A 23,988-nucleotide genomic window follows, 5' to 3' on the forward strand; every position below is an offset into this window, starting at 1 on the left:
AGAGTCTCATAATATAATACCCAAAAGATCCAAGTATCAGTTGCAAATTATTCATTACACCAACAACCAGGCAGGTTTCAAATGGATGAAAACTTCAGTAGATGCCAACGCCAAGAAGAGCAAGTGGATGCCCATAAGCATGTCTTTAATGTGACTTAAGTTTCACAACTCATACAAAAATTAACTCAAGATGGGTTATGAGTCATGCACTTAAATATAATAAAGACTATAAAATTTTTAGAAAAAACACATAGAAGAAAACCTTTGAGGTCTAGGGCTAGGAAAAGAGTTCTTAGACTAGACACTAAAGCATGATCCACAAAGGGAAAATTTGATAAACTGGACTTTATCGAAATTCAGAACTTTTTCTCTGCAAATGAACACCACATGGATATTACCGTATACCTGTCAGACTGACTATTACCAACAAGACAAATGCTGGTGACGGTGTGGAGAAAAGGGAATCCTGGTGCACTGTTGGTGGGGATGTAGATTGCTGCAGCCACTATGGAAGACAGTATGGAGTTTCCTCAAAAAATGAAAAATAGTACTACCATATGATCCACCTACCCCACTGCTAGGTGTATATACAAAGGAAATGAAATCGTTATCTTGAACAGGTATCTGCACTTCCATGTTCATTGCAGCATTATTCACAGTAACCAAGATATGGAAACAACCTAAGTGTCAACCAATAAATGAATGGATAACGAAAATGTTATGTGTAACGTATATAGATATATGAAATTTATTCAGTCGTAAAAAGAAGGAAACCCTGCCATTTATAACAACATGGGTGGACCTTGAGGGCATTATGCTAAGTGAAATAAGTCGGACAGGGAAAGGCAAATACTGTATGATCTCACTTATATGTGGAATCTAAAAACATCGAACTCATAGACACGGATAGTAGATTGTTACCAGGGGTGGGAGGTGGGAGTAATAGACATTGGTCAAAAGGTACAAACTTTTTGTTACGAGATGACTAAGTTCTGGGAATCTAAGGCACAGCATGGTGACTATAGTTAACAACACTGTATTATATAGTTAAATGTTGCTAGGAGAGTAGCTCTTAAATGTTTTCACCACAACAACAGTAACAAAATGGTAATTATTTGAGATGAAGCATGTGTTAACTAACCTTATTATGGTAAACATTTCACAGCCTGTATATGTATCAAATCATCACACTGTACACCTTAAACTTTCACAATGTTATGTGTCAATTAACTCTCAATAAAGCTGGAAAAAACCCACTATATATACAACCACCATATAATCTAGCAACTGTACTTTGGAGCAATGAAATGAAATCTTACGTTTACACAAAAATCTGTACATTAATGCTTTTAGCAGCTTTGTAATAGCCTCAAAGTGAAACAATCAAGACATCCTTCAAAAGGTGAATGGTAAAATAAACTGTTGTATATCTTTACCATAAAATACTACTAGCTGGAAAAATAAAGGGACTGTTGATGCACCCAATAACTTGGATGAATCTTCTGAGAATTGTGTTGAGTGAAAAAAAGCCAGTCCCAAAATGTTACATACTGTGTGATTCCATTTACATAACATTTTTGTAATGACAAAATTATGGAAATGCCCGTGCTTAAGGAAGAAGTTGGGGATGGGAATGAAGTGGGTGTGGCTATAAAAAGGCAACAGGAGGGGCCCTTGTGGTGACAGAAAATCTCTGTTCCTTGTACGAATGTCAATATCATGGCTGTCTTATTTACTGTTCTATAGTTTTGTAAGATATTATCATCGGGGGGATGGGAGAAGAGGACATGGGGTCTCTCCATGTTATTTCTTAAAACTACATGTTAATGTACAATTGTTTCACAATTAAAAAGCTTAATTAAAAAGTCAATCATTAACAATATCACATTTACATATTTTACATCTGTACTACATAGCGATCACATGAATGCCCTTAGTTGATTTTCAGAAAAAGAGATTATGGCCCTAAGAGGAACGTTTTTTCCATTGCATTCTATTATAATCCACCATCCGATGCCACTCAATTAAGCCAGGAGCGGCACTGGACTAAAAGTCAGGCAAATCTTAGGTAAGTCAAAATCTGTGACCTCAGTGAAGAGACGAATCAAGCCAATCAGAGTCTCGCTTTTGAAAATTTAAACACACACACACACCTTTACACATAAACAAGGGATAAGCTATGTGCTCACTGTTAAATTGTTATCTCTCAGTTCAAATCCATCCTCCTCTATCTTGCTTTGACATGCTGAGCCTGGGTCTCTGCAAAGCACAGTTCTCCTTTGCCACCTGATTCCCTACTTCTGCCAATAGAGAGAGCTAGAGGGAGACTAAAAAGTTGGAGGGGGAACTGTTCCTGACCTATACCCCACACAATAGTTGGTTCCATTTTGCATTTTTTCCTACACACCTAGAAACAGCCTAATCGCCCCCCTCTCCAAGTGATGTAACAGCACTAGCTGCGTGGTATCCCTTCCTCAGAGATGTGGTCCCACCTCTGCCTGTGGATTCCCTTCTAATTCGTCGGGCTGTTACATTGTCTCAACACCATTCCTCACAAAATTCTGAGTCCCAGATCTTTGCAGTCGCCAATCTAAGCTCCTGGGGCACTACACCAGCTAGCTAGCATAATTCTTCTTAGAGACATTAATCCCAGCAAGGTTGAGTCCTCCCCTCCCAAGCTTCTAAATTTCCTGTAGCTTTCAGGCAACACCCCTACCCAAATCTCCTAAATTCCAGTTCTGTAAAGCCCCTCCTCCAATATTCTAAATTCTAATCATCTCAAACTCTTGCTTGTTGTTCCTGCAGCCAAAGTAGCCACTTCCTGCAACTTCTACCTCTACGACTTATCAGTGCCCCTTTTCACCTTTTTAATTCTCCGATATCTGGTAAATCATTCTTAAATTACATTTTATCTCTTAAAATAACCATTGTGGTTTCTGTCTCCTGAGTGTAACCCAACAGAGGCAGGCCGTTAGCAGCAAGATTTGAAGCTGAATGCATGGGAAGTGGCCAAAGAGGCCATGAGAAGCTATGTGCAAGGCAAAATTATGAGAGAAACAAATAAAAGAGGGGTAAGAAAAGCAATCAGAAGCCGACAGAGAGGAAGAGTGGGGGGGGGGGAGAGAGAGAGAGGAATGAATGGAATATATGTTCAGAGAGAAGTTGAATTGCAAAAAGGATAAGTTCCCTGTTGCTTATGAGAATGATACAGATATTTAAGAAGGTTCTAGAACTGTCTTTTCTTTTTCTTGTTCAAATTCTGTTTCAGTTCCAGCCCACACATGTTAACAAAATAATTCTCTTTTCACTTGAGTCACTCATGTGAGTCTTTCTTCCCTATAAACACAAGAGTAGAAGTAAAAGAAAACAACATCCTCCCTTCTGTATAGATAGAAGGACTAAGATATAAGGCAAAGAAAGGGGACCATCACATATACTTAAAAAAGAACAAAAAAACAAATGAACAAAAAAATAAGAGCTTCAGGTCTTTTTCTCTCTTTGTTGATTCATGTTCCTCTTGAGGGGCTGCTACCATATCTTTATCTTATCATCGCCTCCTCATCTTTAGAGAGCACTTCACATGCTAGAAAACACCTCCATATCTATGTTCTTATGTGACTTTCCAAACAAAGTGGTTTCCCAGAAGACAGATAACATGGCTTCTGTTTAGCTTAATCTACACAGTGTGATGCACTTGATGCAAGAAAGAACAGTTGTCCTCAGGAAAGCTCTTCAGTTATGAATTCAGGACAGACAGCTGTTATACAAGCAACCTGGAGAGAGCTAAGTACTAACAGGAAAATGTAAGAGCAATTCCTCTTGCCCTGGTGCCAGGTTCTAATAACATTCCTACTTCACCCGTAAAACTGCAGAAATGATTCAAGTAAGTATTTGCCAATTAAAATGACAGGTAGAAATGTCTCCCTTGCCATAGATGGAACTTAATAGCACTATGACTTGATCTTACTTTTTTTTCTCCTCAGCACAGTGAAACGCCACCGATGAATGAACAGATTACTTCCATTTCGCAGAGCTGGACAGCTCCTATTTCTAGGCTCAAGCGGCCTTGATTGTTGATGATACAACATTTAGCTACGGACCATGCCACAGCCCGTGCTCTCAGCCCACAAACTGCCACTTGTATGAGTCACTTAGACTTTCATTCTTCCCCACTGGTTCATTCAGACAAGTTCAGCTTTTGCAATAGCCCAAGAGAAAATATTTTCACGCTGTCACTGCATCAAGCTTTTCAATCTCACCAGGTTTTCAAAGGGAGAATAAAAAGCCACTTACCTTTCCTAAACACTTTGTTCCATATCAATGACCGAACTGCTGCCCCAGTTTCAAAGAAGGAGGAGGGCATCACCATTTGTCTGCTTGTTTCATTCTGAATCCTGGACAGACCAATCTGCTGCTCTTTCAACTCCCCGGGCAGTGCAAAGAAACATCTGTCCCAGGAACAGTTTGACTCGCACCCCTCTGCACAAATCACCACTAGTAAAAGTTTAATGAGGTGGGTACTTTTTCCCCCTGCTTCCTCCTTTTGTAATTGACTGAAGCCCAAATGAACAAGATGAAATGGCCAGACGTTTAGCCATATGTTGGCATCCACATGTGTACGTTTGGGAGAGAAGAGAAGCTGTCAGCTGTACCGAACGAACATTACAATCATCTGAAATGTAATTAAGAACCCCACAGTCAGTGAATCTTTGAAAGATCCTAACGAAGTAAATTACACCTCTCACTTACCTGTAGCAAATTGTCCATGGGCCAGTTTCCCTGTTTGTGAAACTTGAATCCAGTCAATTTACTGAGACTCCAACGTGGTTTCAGGATGTTTCCATATTGTTAATCTACATAGGTTATCTCTGCTTTTCCAGTAACTCCTATATAAAAAAAAATAAAAGGATATACTTAGGAATATATAATGCCCAATAAGTGCTTGTGGATCAATTAGATTATAGCGCCCATAACTCACACTAAAAATATTTGAACATTTTATTATTTGTTTAATAGAAAGGTTTAGGAAGAAAAAAATTTCTCTTTTAAAAACAATATTGCATGTTAATGTGGTTTTGTATCTCCAATTAACACCTAGTAGAAGCCCAGGTGAGTGGCAAAGGCTTAATAAAAGTTTATTGATTAGAGTCTCAATATAATAGATTTCACTAAAAATTTCTTATTCTTGCATGCTCTGAGAAGGTGGAAAGGAATTTAACATTTGAGAAGTTACCATGGGCCTGGGGCTTTGTTTGTTAGTTACTATATATGTATACACTCATATATATATGCATATATATATATATATATATATATATATATAATCTTATTCAATTAGTACAAACACCTTTCTAAGCACTTACTACCTATAATTCTCTGTCTGGCAAGTTTTTATTAGCCTCATTTTTCAGATCATAGGGGAAAGATTTACATATTGGGGAGGTCAGATTTTAAGAACAGCTAAGCTGAATTCATTGCTCTTTCATCACTCAGGTGTGGGAGAGGACCATCAATTATTGTTTTGTTTTGTTTAAATAATTAATATCAAAACTTTTTTTTGCATTGAATCTGTCTTAAGACAAAAGAAAAAGAGTGGCTTGGACATTGGGTTATGGTGACTTCCAAGGAAAAACTGATACTAAATTTCATGTCATTATGTATCATATAATTATGGTCAGATCCTTTAACCACATGATTTTTATTTCCCCCATCACAACTGTTTTGGCCTGAAATTTCAAATGTCTATCTTGGATTCATGGGGCTCTTTTAACTAAATTCAACAAAATCATTTCATGCACATCTAAACTATATTACTTCTTGAACTCTCACTTGTATTAACTGGTTTATATTAAGAAACCATCAGCCATAGTGGTCCTCTCCTCCCAGTCTAGAAGGATCGTTATGACAGGAACAAAGAACCCCATGGACACCTTCTTGTTCTAGGAAATAGCCACAGAAAACCCTCTGCTCTCACACTAAACAATCCTTACTCTTTTGAACCCCAAATTTCTTACTTGACCCCTTTAGCCAACCAAGAACTGTCACATGTATCAATTAGAAAGTCTCCCGCACTTCCCCAAATCCCATCTTAATAGAACACTTGCCAATTAGATACAGCCTCAGTATTTTCTCCTTTTACTCCATAAAACAGACTACCCTTTTCAACACTTTGAACTGTTGCTTAAACAAAAGTGACAGCAGAGGAGTCTTCCTTCCACAAACATATGAATAAACATCCATTGTTACGTTTGCCTGGAACTTGGCTTTGCTATTGTCATTCTGGGTTATTGTAAGAATTCCCATTAGGATAGTATTGTATTTAACGCAGAGAGAAATGTTTAAATTTGTTCGGCAATTTGCAGACTCTTCTTGGCACATGTTAAAGAAACATAGTAGAGTTTATATTTTAAAAGAGGAGGAGGACCCTGAATTACATGAGACAACAAATAACAAACCTAAGAAATAGACTAAGGCATTGTTAGAGTTGCAGTTCTGATTCAATCTATTGAGTATCTACAAAACAGTCTATTTCATTGTTACAATTTTTAAAAGTAATCATTTATTGGAAATTCACTGTGTGCTAGGTACCAGTTAAGTAATTTACATGATTATCTAATTAATTTATGTGGGGAAAATTTTGTGCTTCAATGGAAAACTATATACATTGTCTACAGCACACCTTTCTGTTTATGTGATTCTATGGAAGAATTCTACAGAATTTACAACTCTGTAAAATATAAATAGCTATTAGCAGTACAAAATAATTCTTCTCTAAAGTCAAATGTTAGTCTGTCTAGTAGAGGTTCAATTGACTTCCCTCGTCACTGTACAAGAAGCTAGTTTTACCTCCTTAGCACATTAATTTCAATATTCTTGATCTATAAATGTGTCTTTATTTTGTATTTTTCTCTTAACTGGTTGTAACACTCCTGGTTCTTTCATTGATTAATGAGTTATGTAAAATATTTTACACTTGATCATTTTATATCTGTGTGAGAGTCATGAATTTACCTTTTTTTGAAATGATCTTTTACTATTTTTATAAGACTCTATGGGGGGTAGATATTGTTGAATACCTTTTACAGCCAAACTGAGACCCAGCAAGATCACATGACTTGCCTGAGGGTCACAAACATCCACCGGGAATTCCTGACTCTTTGGCGCGGTGCTACATACTGGGGGTGCAAAGCTGAACAAGGCTGTCTCTATTCTCAAGGTCAAGGAGACCAGAGTAAATCTTTACTGAGGGTTGCCTACGTGTAAGGCGCTTCCAAAGACATCCAGGAACAAAAAACATTTGATAAATCTTCACTATCGAAAACTCACCACTTAGTATATGAAATACTGAACTGAAATAGACTCAAACAGTGTGGTACTTCTCACTATCTGAACTCATTCTATGAACTCTTAATAACTAAATTCAGGAATCAGGTAGATTTGTATAGGGAAAGATACCCAATTGCTATCTTTTAAAACTCAAAGTCACCTTGTGATGTAGACATTCTTCCCATTTTTACAGATAAGAAAAATGAGGCTTAGAGAAGTGAAGTTAAAAAAAAAATCACAGCACGTTAGAATAGAAAGAGATAGCAAGATCACATAGCCCAATGGCCTCATTTTATAGCTGGAAAAGCAGAGCTCAGGGAAACAGAGGGATTCTCTTAAATCTTTCACCCAGCAAGGAACAGGGTCTGATTCAACATCCATCGCTTTTACCTTCTCATACATCTTTCCACTTATCTGGGACTAGTAGCTAGGAAAATGGGCCACATATCTGTCAGAATCAGGGATAAAAGAGAGAGGAAAATTAACACTTGCTTAAGACCAGCAGGGAGCCCCAGGGTCTCTTTCCAACCTCTCTTACCTCATTATTTTTCCCTCCAGATGATCTGAAGTTTTCTGTCTCAATTCACTTCCCTTTCTACTTTAATATTATCATTTTATATGTTTACTAATCTCCTACGAAAGCAATACCCACACTATCTTCAGTATTTCAAAAGAAGCAGTGACTAATATCATTTACAATAAGATAAGGGCTATCTAAAAGATCAAGTGTCTTTGTGGCTGGATTTAAACCAACTCAGAGGCAACCATGTTTTCTAATATCAGTCTGGAGTGACAACAGAAGTAGATAGCAGACTGCTTAATAAGAATATGAAAAACACATTGTGTCATTAAATCCATGGACTCTGTTCAGTAGAAAAAAAGAAAATTCAAATTATGGGGTTCATGGGATAGAAAGGAAATGCTGGAGGAGTCTTTGGTGGTGAAAGTTTTGGGAAGCATTTGCCTATGTTCTACTGCTGCCCATGAAGTTTGACGACCTCTACAGATACCCACTGTCCTGGACAGCGTTGCACTTAAGTCACCTTTTGCTCACAAATTCAGGTATAAGTTCCTACTGTCGGAACCAACAGGAGGACAGCAGTGATTTCTTATTATCCCCCTTTGCAGAGTGTGGCTGGAAATGTGGGCAGATCTCAGAAGCTTGGGCACATTAAACTACCTTTTATCTGCTTATAGTCCCACATTCTAAAAACTTTTGAGACTACATCCTCACGACTGCTAAACCGTAAAATCAAGCAGATCCCATAGTTTCCTTTTTTCTTTTCCTTTTTTCTTTTCTTCTGCTAACCTCTTCCCAACTCTTCTTGTCTTCCCTTCCCTCCTCTACTCTCCCTTCTTCTCCCATTTTTGTCCTCTCCCTTTCCTGATTTTTCCTCTTCTCCATTGGAAAAGGTATTTCTATGAGGTCATAGGTATCTAATGAATAGGCTTATACTATATCACCTCTCAAGAAGCAGAAAAGAGAAAGCCTACCAGTTATTAGCATCCCTTAAAAAGTGAGAGGACCGTATCACACAAGCTGCAGTGGGTCACTGTTTGTCAGGAAAAATGCAACACATTTGTCCTGTGATGATGGGTTTTTCTATTTATTCAGCCATTCACAACATACCTGTCACATTGGCCTGATTTTGTTTCAGGTCTTCACAGCCTCCAGAGACTCTCCCTTAGGAAATTTACAACCTTCTGTTCCTTTCCAAGCCACCAAAATTCTAATGGAGCTGTGTTCTATGTAAACCTATGCTAAGTTCAGTCATTATACAGATGTCCAAGTCTATTGAAGGTTTCCACCTAAAAGTGTTATTTCCCTCTAGAGTCAAAGGTACTTGGATGAGATGTTGATCCCTTTGTTAAAATACAATCCATATATCATGAGGCCACCAAGTTTGTTGAACTTCTGCCAGGAAAACAGGATGCCCCCAGAGAGGTTGGTGAATTGAACAATGTTGAATTGCAGCTTGTATTTAAAATGAATTGATGGAAAAAACAATCTAAAAAAACTTAACTTTTTAATTAATCATAATCTCCCACCATTATGCATTTTAAATATTTTTGCTGTTGTTTTCCTTTAACAAGCTCTATTTGGTTACCTCTGAGTTGCCAGAAAAACAGTGTAAAAGAATATTTTTGTGTGTGTGGTCCCATATAATCCTCAAGACAATTTAAAAGTCTCTATCTAGAATGCATAATTTTAAACATTTAGAAGCTGATGTTTAGTGAAGTTACAAGGTACATGACCAAGACCACACAGCTAGTTACTTGTTTAACAAGTGTTAAAACCTAGACCTCACATCAGCCTCCATGTTCTTTTCTACTTACACCACAGGTATTTTCTCTTTAAAATGGTTAGTCTAATGATTGGTCCAAGTTGGGCTTCCCTCATGTAAATATCTCTAAGTGTTTAAAGTGAATACTTTCTACACAAAGTAAGATGCTTCAAAGAGAATAATGTCGCATCTAAAGGAAATAGGGAAGCTACCATTTAGCCTTGTAACCAGTTATATCTATGATATTAATACAGTTGGGTTAAGGGAAAATTGCAAAGTTAAGATATATTCGATGATAAAGTCAGATTTTTCAGACAGAAGTAGGTTGCAAGTTGATATTTCCTTAGGTGCACTCAATCACTGTGGTCTTTCCATATGTCTGAATCAAAGAGCTAGTGCTTCCTCTAAAAACTAAACCACATAATTAAAATAAAGGAATTTACCTTGTAGTAAATACTAGGCTGGGAAAAATATTAACTATTCCTTATATATGTTCTTCATATAAAAGGAAGAGCAAAGTTTTGGAGTCCAACAGGGGGCAGATGTGGCTTCAGACTTCTAATATAGAGTCTGTAGCACCTACCCTCCACCCTTACCCACTATCCTGGTTTGATATGAGAATTAAAAGAACTGCATTTAGTGTGACATCATACTGCTTAAACACCAGTTTATGCTTAAGCTCATAAATAGTTAGAACTCTTCCTATCCCCTTCCCATTTGGCTGTAGATCTGTCTTAGGGATCCACTCTAACAAGAGCCCAATTCTCTTTCTCCAGTCGTGCATTTTGCCACATGACGCTGTCGACCCTGCAGAGTATATAACACAGAGCAAGAGTTAAGGGAGGTGAAGATGCAGTGATTCTCTCCTGATTCTTAAGAGTCCAGAAGACACTGACACTCCCACAGGGTTCAAGGCCTGATGTTAATACATGCTATCCTCTCTTGCACATTTGACCACCCCCTCTTTCAAATCTGACAGTTGCTGTGTGCCCATTTACTGTGATTATTCCAAAAATATATATTTTCACCACTTAAGTGTAAACACGTACTTTATAATGAAAGCCAAAGCAGAGTCACTAATGCTAAAGACAGAATCTTTGCAAATTATATTCCAACAAATAATAAATTTAATAGAGAATCATGAGACCCTAAGTGCTAACCATCAGGAAGAGGGAATGTATCATCTTCTAATATTGTTTTATTGAATATAAATGAATAAAGGGCTCTTTTATTGTATTTGTGTCATCAGCATTCCAAATCTCAATGGGATTTTTGACATAAACATACAATCAAGAACTGAGTTATTATATTTATAATGACAATATTCTATCTGGTATCTTCAATCAGAAACATGACAAATAATCACAATTCATATAACTCAATAACAAATGGGTTGATATATTGATTTCAAAAAAGAGACTGATGTTAGTATCTTTCTTTCATTCATTTCTATTTTCTAATGTTTTGAAACAAAATCTAAGTTTAAATATGCTTATGGTACTCTAGTTAGCTGTTCAAGTCCCACCTGCCCAGAAAAACATCAAAATAAGATGTGCAGGGCATATGATTATGCTACATCCAACAACTGGTTCAGCTAGGTTTTCAGGATAAGCTTGACTTTAAGGAAAATCATGGCTATTTTTTTCATTCATTCATTCTTGGGGAAGCAAAGAACTTTACAGTCATCTGCACTCATTAGAAAGTCATATGGCCTTGTTCAAATCCAGGTGGCAATCACTGACTTTGTCACCTTGAGATAGTTTACTTTCTGAGTTGTTTCCTCATCTGCAAAAGGATATAATGGTATTTTCCTAAAAATCTTGTTTTAATATTAAATAAGATAACCTATGGAAAGCAAAAAGCACTACTTCTGACATGAGATAAATGCTAAGTTAAGGGTAGCTATTATTTTTCACTAATCCACAATGCCTTTTTGGAATGCCTACTAAATGATAGGCAACATACGGATAAAAGAGCAATCTTCTGAGTTTGATTGTTTATCGTCTATGGGTCAACTATGACCCCTTCTTGTCATACACAACCCCAACCCCAAACCCCAAGCACAAAGACAACAGCGAATTCTCAGAGAGCAGCAAAGAAAGGAATCCATATTCAGGAGTCACCTCTTTAAATGTGGTTGAAGGAAAGAATGATGAAGCACCCATATTAGAGGCGAGTCCAAGGATAGGCAGTATGTGTTTTACACAGCCTCACTCTTAGCATTTGCAGTTACCCAATGAATGGAGGCCAACTTTCAAATAATTGAATATTTCAAAGTTACCAATAAAGCTAAGATATTGTTAAAGAAAGCCATTTTATCATCTGCATAATGGCCTCAATGGTTCCTTTCCAACTTAGAATTCTCAGATGCCTTAGAGTTTTGTACTGGCATGAGGTAGCATAGGGAAAGGCAGCCCTTGCTGCCCATCCCTCTCCTTACACACACCCCCAACCCCAACTTCCTACCCCTGTTAAGTCCGGTTTTGCATAAGGGACCTCATGTGCATGCGTGTCGACATTTGAGCCTCCAGTCTGAGCTCCAAACACATACGCTATACAAAGCCACCCTTGGACTTACAGATATGCACTACAGTAGTGACGTCTGCTCTCTGGAGGACACACTAAGGGAAGAGACACACGCAGACACTGAAAACGAGTCTAGGTAGGCAATTCCAGGTATTCAGTAAGTCAAAGTCAAGAAGACGGCTGGGGGCTCTAGGTGGGCACGTCCCCTTAGTTCCATGAAGTCCATGTCTGTAAAAAGAGAATTGACTGGAGAAATCCTGTTTGGATCTTTTTGAAGGATGGGGCCCAGGGCAGGGACTCCTCTTGCTTGAGTCTAAATGCAGTCTTGGTGTTGTGATGAGAAAGGGGGCTTTGGAGCCAGAATATCTGGGTTCAGATTCTTCTTCTGTTATTTAACAATTAAATCTTGGGTAAGTTATTTAACCTCTATTGCTCAGTTTCTTGATTTGTGAAATGAGAATAATGATAACATTTACTTCATAGTATTTGTGTGAGGATTAAGTGAGGAGTTAATACAAGTAAAGCAGTTTAAAATGTAGCTAGCACAGAGTATGTACTGCATAAATACTAACTATTAGCTGTTATTGCTTTAGGTAGAAAGAGTAGTAGAGATGTTGCTGGTAGTGGTAAAAGTCGTAAAAATGGCTAGTTCTGAAATAATTTAGTAAATTAGATCTCTTACAAATAGAATGCAATAAAGCTTTTATTTTGTTTTGTTTTGTTTGAAATAAGAATCCCTTAGATCAGATTTATTTAGTTAGAATGTAAGTTCTTACTTTGGGTAAGTTATTAAGGTTTGGATCCCTGATCTGATAAGAGATTGAACTAACCTGGACACACTTCTCATTACAAAATAAATAGAAATGTTGGACATGAGTCTAAGAAAGACAACAACAACAAATACACAGCTATGAAGAAAAGATAAGGTCGAGGAGGAACTGTCAGATATAAGAAATGAAGAAGGAAATCTAGCAAGTGGGACGAGCTAAATAAAATGATGCATATCTGAATAGAAGCTGACAAGACTCTAGCAGCAGAGGGAATCTCTACAAAGCCTGAAGGTATATAACTGTAAGGTATACCATTTCTAAATCTGAATGCACCTAATGTCAATAACATGCCCCAAAACATATAAAGCTACAGATGACAGAACTGAAAGGAGAAACCGGCAATCCCCTAATCATAACAGAAGATTTTTAACATACCTCACTTAGTCACTTAAAGAAAAACATCAAGATAATATCACAAATGAATAAACATAAGAACAGGAACTATAAAGGAACCATAGAGATTCTCAGCAAAACTAAAACTAGTTCCAATCCTGCTGATGATTTCATCTTATCAAAATGTCAAGTTTATAGAAGATTTGAACCCAATGAATGAACTTAACCTAACTGACATATATAGAGCACTTTGACCAACTAAATTATTCATGTAAAGTAAGAGAAATTATACTTGGTATTATAAAATATTTGGAACTGAACGACAGTGAGTTCAGTATACTTTTAATATTTAGGGGATGCAATGATAAGACTATCTTTCATGACAATTTGAGCTTTAATTAAATACATATATTAAAAGGGAAGAAATATAGCAATTAGTGGGCTTTGCATTTAACTAAAGAAGTTAGATTTTTTTTAAAAAAGGAAGATGTGAAAACCAATTGGAAAAAAAAGTTTGGGATGAGTGCAGAAATGAAAGAAAACAGCAACAAGGACAAAGGGACCACAGAGATTTTCAGCAATAGTAAAACTGTTTCCATGGGGAAAAAAAAAAAATGCAAAGGAAACATTCAAAATAACTCAGAGAAACAACAGGCTATGATTAGAAATAAAATTGATATTTAAAAATTGTAGTAGAGCACCATGAACAATTTTATGCCAAAGTATTAGAAAGGTTACTAAAAGAAAATTTTTAAGAAAAATATTCAATACCAAAACTGACTAAAGAATATACAGGAAACGTAAATAAACTAATGCCCATTAAATAAGCTGAACTGGAAGTAAATGATATACTCTTCAATGAGCACTACCACCCCTTACAATTCCCCCAATCCAAACAAAAATCAAGCCTAATGATTTTATAGTCAGATTCTTCTAAATCTTCAGGTACAAATAACCCCAAAGAACTATGTCAGGCATCAAAAAGCTGTTCTGTTTTTGAGGTTTGGTGAGATTGACTATTTGACTTCTGCTAGGGTGTTTTCAATCTGGCTTAATAACAGACCCACAAATAAGTTGTGCAAAATATATGTAGGAGATTAAAGGTATAAGTGAATGAATGTAGACTCCTGCAACCTCCACTTTTACTCTTGGAAAAAAACTGAATTTGGTGATTTCTGCCAAGTTTCTGTAAAGTAAAGAAGCCACAGTTGAGAAGAACCCAGTGACCTGGATTCATTGTCTTTTATGTTACTGGGAGTGAAAGTGGGAGGCACACTAAAGAAATATCTGCTACCCATAGGTAGAGAATTCCACATTCTATTTCCCATTGTGTTACAAGGTTTATGCACATTTTCAGTGCAAGCCAACCATGAGTCTTTCAGAGAATCTCAATATCTCTCCAAATCCAGACAAGGACAGTCTGAGAAAACGAGGATAAGCCAGACACAGAATGACAAATACTGCATGATCTCACTTATATGTGGAATCTGAAATAGGCAAACTCATAGAAACACAGGGTAAAATGGTGGTTGCCAAGGGGGTGGGGTGGGGGAACGAGGAGATGTTGGTCAAAGAGTACAAAGTTTCAGTTATACAAGATGGATACGTTCTGGAGATCTAAGGTACAGCACGGTGACTGTAGTTGGCAATGCTGTATTGTATACTTGAAATGTGCTAAGAAGGTAGATCTTAAGTGTTCTCATGACAGAGAGAGAGAGAGAGAGAAAAAAGAAGGAAGGAAAGGAGGGAGGGAGGGAAGGAGGGAGGAAGGAAGGAAGGAAGAACGAAAGGAAGGAAAGAAGGAAGGAAGAAAGAAAGAAAGAAAGGAGAAAAATAGCAACTATATGAGGTGATGGATATGTTAATTAGTTTGATTGTGGTGATCATTTCACTATGTACATATACATCGACGTATCAAGTTGTACATCTTAAAATATATACAATTTTTTGGTCAGTTATACCTCAATTTAAAAAAAATAAAAACTACAAGATGTGGGGAACTGAGAAGAAAACAAAATATAAGGAAATAGGAACTTATTTAAACCACTGGTGAGAGTGTAAAATTTTTAAACTCTTTAAAGAGCAACATGGAAAAGTTGAAGATGCTCATTTTCTATAATAGTTCTGTTATTAGGTATATAGCCTATATCATCATTTTTCAAATTGCTGATTATAACCCATTAAGAGATTGACAATTCAATAAATTGAATCTCTACCCACTTTAATTTATCCACAACAGGATAGAATATAAAATAACAGAGTAAATTGTATTCATAGTTTGTGTGTGTGTGTGTGTGTAAGTGTGTGCATGCATGTGTATGTGAATGTAGAAAAGGTAAAGGTAAGTATCTTTCCATATATAGGTATGTATGTGCATGTGCAGGTCCTGGGTCGCAAAATATAATATATTTATTTCTGTGGGATTACAGGACAACAAGTTTAAATACAACTTTCCTGGAGAAACACTCCCACATAAGTACATGGACACACAGAGATGTTTACTGAAGCATTTGTTATAATCATGAGTAATGGTAAACAATTAAGTGTCCTCCAATTAAACATGGGTAAATAATTAATGTTAGATGTATATAACAGAATACTACCATTCAATAATAAAAATAAATGAACTAGTTCCTTATGAATCACATTATAATGCTAAGCACAAACAGCAAGTTGAAAAAGTATGTCTATAAAATTTACACAAATGAAAAGCATAAAATACATAAAATAATATTACATACCTTTATAGATACATATATGCTGTATAAATGTATAACAATATACATGGTGAGAATACATAAATGCTGCAGGTACTAGTTATCTCCAGCCTGGTTATCTTTATCCAGTAAGGACATAAGGTCATGATTGGGGTAATAAGGAATCATCTGTAACTATAAAATTATATTTCTTTCCCAAAAAGGAATATAAAGCATATCTGACAATATTGTAGCAGCATACCTGAGTGCTTGCAATATCTCAAAAATAATTTTTTAATGAAATTAGATGAACTAGCTTTAGGAACTGTACCTGGGGCAAGAGGAGAATTCTAACTAGTTATAATCATAGCATCTGTATTTAAATGCACTAATAAAGCAATAGAAAAACTGATACCTCCCCAAATACATTCAACATATGCCCATGGTTGTTATTGGTGTGTCAAGATGGAATAATTTTAAACAGAAAAAAAGATATTGGAAAGAACTTCCCAACTGCAAAATTAGGAGACTTCAGAGATTTAGAAACAGATGGTAATCGACTGAATTTCAGACTTGTATATGTTATCTTAGCCAGGGGTCAGTTAGAATAACTAGCTTCTTCCTGAGGTGCCTCCACATATTTGTGAAATGCTAACTCCAAAAATATTTAAGAAGCTATATGACTGCTAAAAATTGGAAAACGCCTTCAACTCACATTGTCATCCATGGTTTTTGCCAAATACTTAACTTTCCTTTAGGCTGGAATGTTTACCACATGAATGATTTCAGTCACAAGTGCAGACTCTTCAAAATGTGGTTGCACTCTCCACAAAAATCAGACTTTAGCAGCAAGTAGTATTTTCCAAACCACTGCTATATGTTAAGGCCAAAGGCTCCTTGTAAATTAACTATTTAGTATTTTTACATAAATACTTTACCTACATGATAAGAGGAAAATAAGCAGACTCATAAATTGGTGCTTTCACATTCTACAGAGAGCTCAATGCAGAAACACACGCTCACTATATCAGCATTTAACCCTGAATGCTGTATTTCAAAAAAAAATAAGAGAGAGAGAGATTTTGTTTTTACTTTTGTTTGCTATTGAAAGACCACCCAGACTAATAAGAATATCCATATTGCACCAATTTGTTATATAAACTCAATTGGTCAGTTGAGCTCCTTGGAACTTAGTTCCCTGTGGAGGACAAAGTCTGAGGTGACCCCGATGCATCACATTTTTATATAATCCATTTCCCTTGAGTGTGGGAAGAATCTGAGACTTGCTTTTAGCCAACAGAATATGACAATATGATGGGACAGTCACTCTGTGATTACGTTCCATTACAGAATGTATCTAGTAGGATGTAGCAAGAGAGTCTCCTGGGCTTAAAGGCATAGCTGCCATGTTGTAAGATGGTCCATAAGGGCATCTGTAAGAAGGCCCGTGGGAAGGGATTATAGTGCCCTGTAGGAGCAGTGTGCCACCCGCAGCTAAGCCAGTAACAAATGTGCACCTCAGTCCTAGAATCACAAGGAATTTGACCAAAACCCACAAAAGCTGGGACAAGTATTCCGAGCTTCAGAAAGGTACACAGCCCTGCTGATAAATTGATTGCAGCCTCGTTGGGCAATGAGCAGAGAACCACTTCTGCTGTGCCCGGACTTCTGATTCACAGGATTGTGAGATAATAAATTTATGCTGTGCTAAGCACCTAAATCTGGGTAATCTGTTACGCAGCAATAGACAACTAACACAATTCCCCTTCTGTGAAAAAGTTAGGTTATCAGCGGTCTTCAATTCTGAGTTTGCATCACAATTACTCAAGTTCTCTTTAAATTTTTTTAAAGAAATATGCAAGTCTGAACCCCTCCAGCAAACTGATTGATCAGAGTTTTGAGAGATGAGGCTGAGATATACTAATGTTTTAAAGATTCCCAGCTGATTCTGAAGACACTAATTTGATCCCTAAGATCTTTTTTAGTTATAAATATCTTTATAAATGATATTTGGCATCCAGAGGTTGCTGCACTTACTTCCTCTCATTTCTTTGTACAGTAAATCACACATGATATTTGCTGTAGCTCCAGAGACCAATTTTTAAAGTATGGAAATGGTTATGTTTGATAAATATATCTATCTTTGGCCATGTTTCAAACCAATATGTCCTCAACCAGTGTGTGATTATTTGCTTTCCCTCTTAAAAAAGAGAGGGAGAGAGAGAGAAAGAGAAACACATAGAGATACAAATATACGGATTTTAAATGACCTACACAAAAAGTGACTACAAATGAAGTTTGGGGAGTGGTGGAACAGGTACTTCTTATTACTTTCATTTTCTTTATCTCTAAAACCAGAACTTTCTCTCCCATCCCAACTCCTGCTGGACAAAAATCCTCATTTTCTACTGACTATTTTTTCTCAATACCTGAGAAAAACTCTGTTGCTCACCATCATCAATCTATAATGAAAGAGAAAAATATAGGGAAGGAGAGGAGAAACTAAACCTTGGAGAACTCTCACCTATAAATTAAAGTTCGATCTTATATTTTAAAAGTAATAGCCCAATGGAATAGAGAATAGAGAGTTTTTCCTTCCTCCATTCGCTTCTAATTTATATTTTCCAAGGTACCATGGAGAAAAGCTGTAGAAACTGTGGGGCTAGATGAATTGATTATTGGTTTTTGTTTTCAAAGAAGAGGAATAACAGAAGACAGAGCATCAGATGGTAACTTATCAGGGCACGTGCCTCAGTTATGATCTTGGTTTGATGTGCTGACCTCTATAACCCTGTTTCAAGGCCCTATGGTTGCTGAGTTTTTAAAGGCAAATATAAATCCTGCATAGATGGTTCATTCTGGGTTGCCCTCTTTTTGAATGGGGTCAAACCACATTCTTGGCAGATTTCCTTTAAACTGATTTATTATATTGCTGAAAAAAAAAAAGAATGAATGAATGAATGAACCCTTTCTCCCTTTCTCCTAATCACTATTCCCATGCAGAATGCATAAGATCCATTGATCATGTACTGGGATTGCATGAGTCTTTAGGAGTTCAAAAGGCAGCCTCCTAGAAACTCAAGTGGAGTTTTCCTTTTATGAATGCAACAATAAACCAAGAAAGTTAGAAGAGAAGTAAATATTTGGCAGTCTCATCTTCAAAGTCAAAGATTTCTCAGAGTCTCCTTTTTCCCTGCTTTTAGATTTCAGGTCAATTACCTGCGATTAGGAATCCTTAGATAGCTAATGTTTCACATGGAAAGTTTGGTCGGTGCTGTTTTTTACTTCCCTCTCCTTTCTCTTTCCAGCACTACTCCCCTCTCCCCTCACCCCCACCCCAAGTCCTATACTACTGCTCTGCTCTGTTGTAGCTGCTTTTGGAGCAAAGACTGACCTTCAGTCAACACTAGTGTGCTTTAATAAGACCCTTTGTTGTATTTCAATCAGCATTTATACTCTCAATAACTCTAATAATGACTTCGGATTGGGGCCTCACATTTCAAATTCTGATTGGGCTGTGACACTTCGCACTTTGATGAGGGGCTATCATCTGTCACTTGCACTTTTCTGCTTTATAAATATTTATGTTCAATCTAAACCTCTGCTGGCTACACTTACCTTTTAACTCTGATACAGAATCTAACATCTCTCCCCAGGATACTCTCACTTAACATTGAACTCATTATAGGAAGAGTGGATATGACATCTCTTCTCTTATAATAAACCCAACCAACCACACCATATTCTCATTGCCACTAGAACATTTAATTTCATTGGTAATAGTTTTAATTGTTGCTAAGAACAATATTTTCCAGAGCTCTGCATTTTCATCAGCACCAATAAGATTTGTTTATTTCCTTTTCCAGGAGCAACATTTCCCCCAGGGGGGAAAAAAGTGTTATTTCAAAACCACACAAGATGGATTGTGCATTCTAGGGAGTAGAGAACAATATATCAAATAGAGCAGTAAAGTCTGGAGTACCTGCTGCCTTCACTAGATAAGGACTTTCCTTTTACAGTTCAGTGTCCCTTCAACCATAATGAAAATTTCTGCCTTGGTAAAAAACGCTAAAATTTCTCCACTTTAGGATTGCAGGATAGTGATCTCACTGAAACATAATAAATCCCTAAAGCTCCCATGTAGACTTCTCTCCCTTCACATGTCCTCAAGCAAATGGTGAACATTAGGGGGAGGAATGTGGTTCTGAGGAGACCATATTTGCATCTGACCAATTTAAGCATCATTTTTTTTATGTGGCTACATTGATGGTACACTTGCCTGAAATAGGAACTTTCTAGGAATATTGATTATTATTTTTTTTGCCCATTTCCTAAAGCATAATATCAATCCTGTTTTTCAGAAACAAAACAAAACAATGCATATGTTGTAGTACCAACAAGCCAAATTGCAGAATGTGGGGAAAGAAGGGTATGTGCCAACATCTCATTTGTCAGTTTGGTCACTCACCTCGATGAACCTTTGTTTACCCATCTACAAATCTGGAAATTGAATTAGACCAGTGATGAGGAACCATTTTTTATGAGTACTGCTTGGGGTCGAAAAAGTGCAGGGACTGCATTTGGAAAAAATTCTATGTATCTATACCTACACCTACACCTGCACCTATTTCTATGACTCCCTGTATCTATATTGATATCTTTAGGAAATATAACATCTGTAACTGCAATTGAGAATTATTTTATTATTTCTAAAGTAATGAAGGCTCTTTTGGCAAAAATCTCTGAAAATGCATTACTAGCCTGTGAAATAGCATCTTCTGTTAACCTGGAAATATTAAATGTTACCAAAGATCCATTGATGTAAAGGGCTTAAAGGAGGGGATAGAATTATTAGAGTTCAGTACACAATAGGATTTTAAAAATCTCCATTAAAGGATTGGTAAGCAGGTGGGAAAATGTTGCTTCTATTGTTTCAGCTCCTACTACCCTTCACCTCATATATTCTGTTATAGCAACAATGTCTCTCTTTGCATTTATATAACATACAAGTTAATTTCTGCCTCAGGATCTTTGCATTCCCCTCTATCTGGAACTCTTTGACCCAGTACCTCTGAATGGCTCATTCGTTCATTCTTCTCTTTATTCAGCATATAATCACAATCTCAGAGAGAAATCCTGACTTCCTTAGGGACTTATCTCCCATTTATCCCTGTTTATAACATACCCTGTTCTATTTTCTCAGAGTACCCATCACTACCTAAAATAATTTTAAGCACATTCATTATCTATTTCTGTTTGAGAATATAAAGTTTTAAAGGTCAGAGGTTTTGTTTGTCTTATTCACATTCCCAGCATATAGCCAGTGCTCATTAAGTATTGGATGAATAAATGAATATGGTTTTTTTTTCTTGTCCCTGAGATGATGTCTTAGGCCAAGTCTCAAGACATGGTAAGTCATTAGTTGCTCCTTACTGGAGCATATGGTTATAAAGGATAAATGAGATATTATAACCATCTCTACTTTGAGGACAAGTTCCTGCTATGTCATTCTGGTTGTAGATCAGCTCCAGGATCTTGACAGAAAAACTATTTTTAACATCATAAATTAAAGATGTCCAAACTGCACTGTTTGGCCAGGTACATAGATGTCCCTCAATATCCATTAACGATGAATCTCTAATCTCATTCTTACAGTTGTGAAAAACAAGTTAACATCACATACTGTAAGAGCAAATTAAGTTTGCTTTTTGACAGAGGAATAAAATCTCAGACAAATCATGTTTTTGTGGGAAAAAAACAGCCAGTTTGTAATGTATCAGCCAGGATTAGTAACACTTAAAAGGGTAACCAGGGACCCTGACTTTCTCACCTCAAACTGTTTGCTAGACTTTTAGACAATGAACTTCATATTTGAATCTCAGAAATAGTCGTGTTTAGTAGAGGCATAGATAGAAAGACAATTTCTGGACTTCTTAGAAAATCAAACAGAACATTACCCAAGCCTACTCTTAAAAATAAAAAATAAGTGACAAGAGATGAAGATACTGATTATTTATATGATTTAAAGGAGTTGTGCATGTGATTACTTTTTTCATTTGAAATAGCTACTTGATTTTGTACCCTATTTTGTATTTATAATTTTGTATTTATTTGTTCCTTAAAGAAAGCCTCTAAAAATGTTATGACCTTTAGGCCCCAGCAAAACCAGATCTGCCCTGGCCATGGGTGTTAAGTTAGGACAGAGATAGAAGGAGACTTGGGAAACCAGTTAAGCACTATTTTTTTCACTCTTCTCTCTTCCTACTTACACTTCAGGCTTCAACGTGGCATCACTTTCTGATTTACTTAATCTAGGTTAGTTTCCCTTTCTGTGATCTCCCTAGTAACAATTTCTTCCCCATCACTGAGTTTTCACAATTTATCTTATATTATTCTTCAGCTGCTGGGCTAATGCACCTCAAGGACAGGCTGTGCCTGACGTCTTACCATTTTATCTTCAATGCCAAGTTCAGCAATCGACACAAGGTAGGTATGCAAGGACTCAGATGAATATGTACTGAATAAGCAAATGCCTTTCTCTCTCCTTACATGCATTCATTCAGTTCTCGAATGTCCCATGCACCTTGTTGAAAACCAGAATTATATTCAACCTAACATTTTTCATAGCACTATATCCTTCCCAAAGAACTCAGTCCAAAACTCTGAATTTGAAGACAAGTGCAGACAGGAAGCTCACACACTGTTCATGTGAACAGTCAAAGCAACAGAAAAAGAAAACTTCAAAATACAGCGACATGGATTTAGATGTCATTAAAAAGAATCGTCCCCCCATGTCACCAACCAACACAAATCCCAAGACTTGCTAAACGTACATGTACCAAAAAATGAGCACATTTTCTATAGAACAAAATACATTTCCTAAAGCAGCGGTCCCCAGGCCCTGGGCCGTGGATGGGTAGTAGGCCGCATGGCAGGAGGTGAGCAGTGAGGGGCGAAGCTTCATCTGCCTCCCCTACACTCGCCTTACTGCCTGAACCATCCCCATCCCCCAACGCCACCCACACCACCGGTCCGTAGACAAATTGTCTTCCAGGAAACTGGTCCCTGGTGCCCACAATGTTGGGGGCCGCTGTCCTAAAGAATCAAATGTAATTTATAGAGATCTTTTGTTTCATGATTACTCTCTTGGGTCAGGAATCCAAAGTAGATCAAATGGCCATGGAAACCCTGTGTCAGAAACTCCAATAGATCAAAAGGTCAACTAGAAGATGAAGACTGAACAATCTTAACATTTTGGCTGCTCTAAAAGGAGTAGCATAAATCTTTCATGGCAGCTTGCAACTCAATTTGATATGTTTCTGTGGTTGCTTCATACCTGTCTGGGGTCTTCTGAATCAATACTTGTCCAATCCTTGTCTTTGGTTTCATAGAATCATAGAAACTTACAAGACAGGGTCAGATGGAACCCTAGAGATGATCTAGAAAGTCCCTCTTTAGCAGCCCTGAAAACTAGGGAGGGAAGCTCACCAGGCAAACTTCCAGATTTGGGGCAGTTCCAATTATTGGAAGGGTGTTTATTTTGTTTTGTTCTATTTTTTTTTCTTTCAAGTTTCATCAGTATCTGCCTTCCTATAATTTACTTCTACTAGATATTGTTTTGCCTTCAAACAAGGCAAGATAAATATTCTCCTTTGTTACCTACCAGTGCATCAGTAGTACAAGATGACTAACAGGTCTTTTCTTGGGACTACATTCATCCAGTTTGACACCAGTTTCACATTGTATACAGACTCTGATTATCTTAAACAAGTTTGGCTTAATACACCTTAGACAAGATTGTTGGACATGGTTATTTATACATAGGATGAGCAAACAGGCCAGATTATTAACAAATTTTAAGGGAATTATGTTACCAAAATATAGCATATGACTATTAATCCTAAAAACATTTTCTGTTCTCTTAACCTTGCACCAAAAGATAGAGCCCCTCAAGAAGGGCATATTTTCTAATTCCCCCCTAAAATATGGACA

General features: G+C 36.9%; 1 long non-coding RNA gene across 1 annotated transcript in view; it reads right to left on the bottom strand.

The window, feature by feature from the left end:
* Window positions 1-4,774: 4,774 nt before the first annotated feature.
* The window catches only part of LOC133099676 (uncharacterized), a 497,785-nt gene continuing 478,571 nt past the window's right edge, over window positions 4,775-23,988 (bottom strand). The window contains exon 3 of the long non-coding RNA XR_009702360.1: window positions 4,775-4,886. This is a non-coding gene — a long non-coding RNA (uncharacterized LOC133099676). The remainder of the gene's footprint in view (window positions 4,887-23,988) is intronic.

Source organism: Eubalaena glacialis, chromosome 10, assembly GCF_028564815.1.
Source record: "Eubalaena glacialis isolate mEubGla1 chromosome 10, mEubGla1.1.hap2.+ XY, whole genome shotgun sequence".
Taxonomy (NCBI): domain Eukaryota; kingdom Metazoa; phylum Chordata; class Mammalia; order Artiodactyla; family Balaenidae; genus Eubalaena; species Eubalaena glacialis.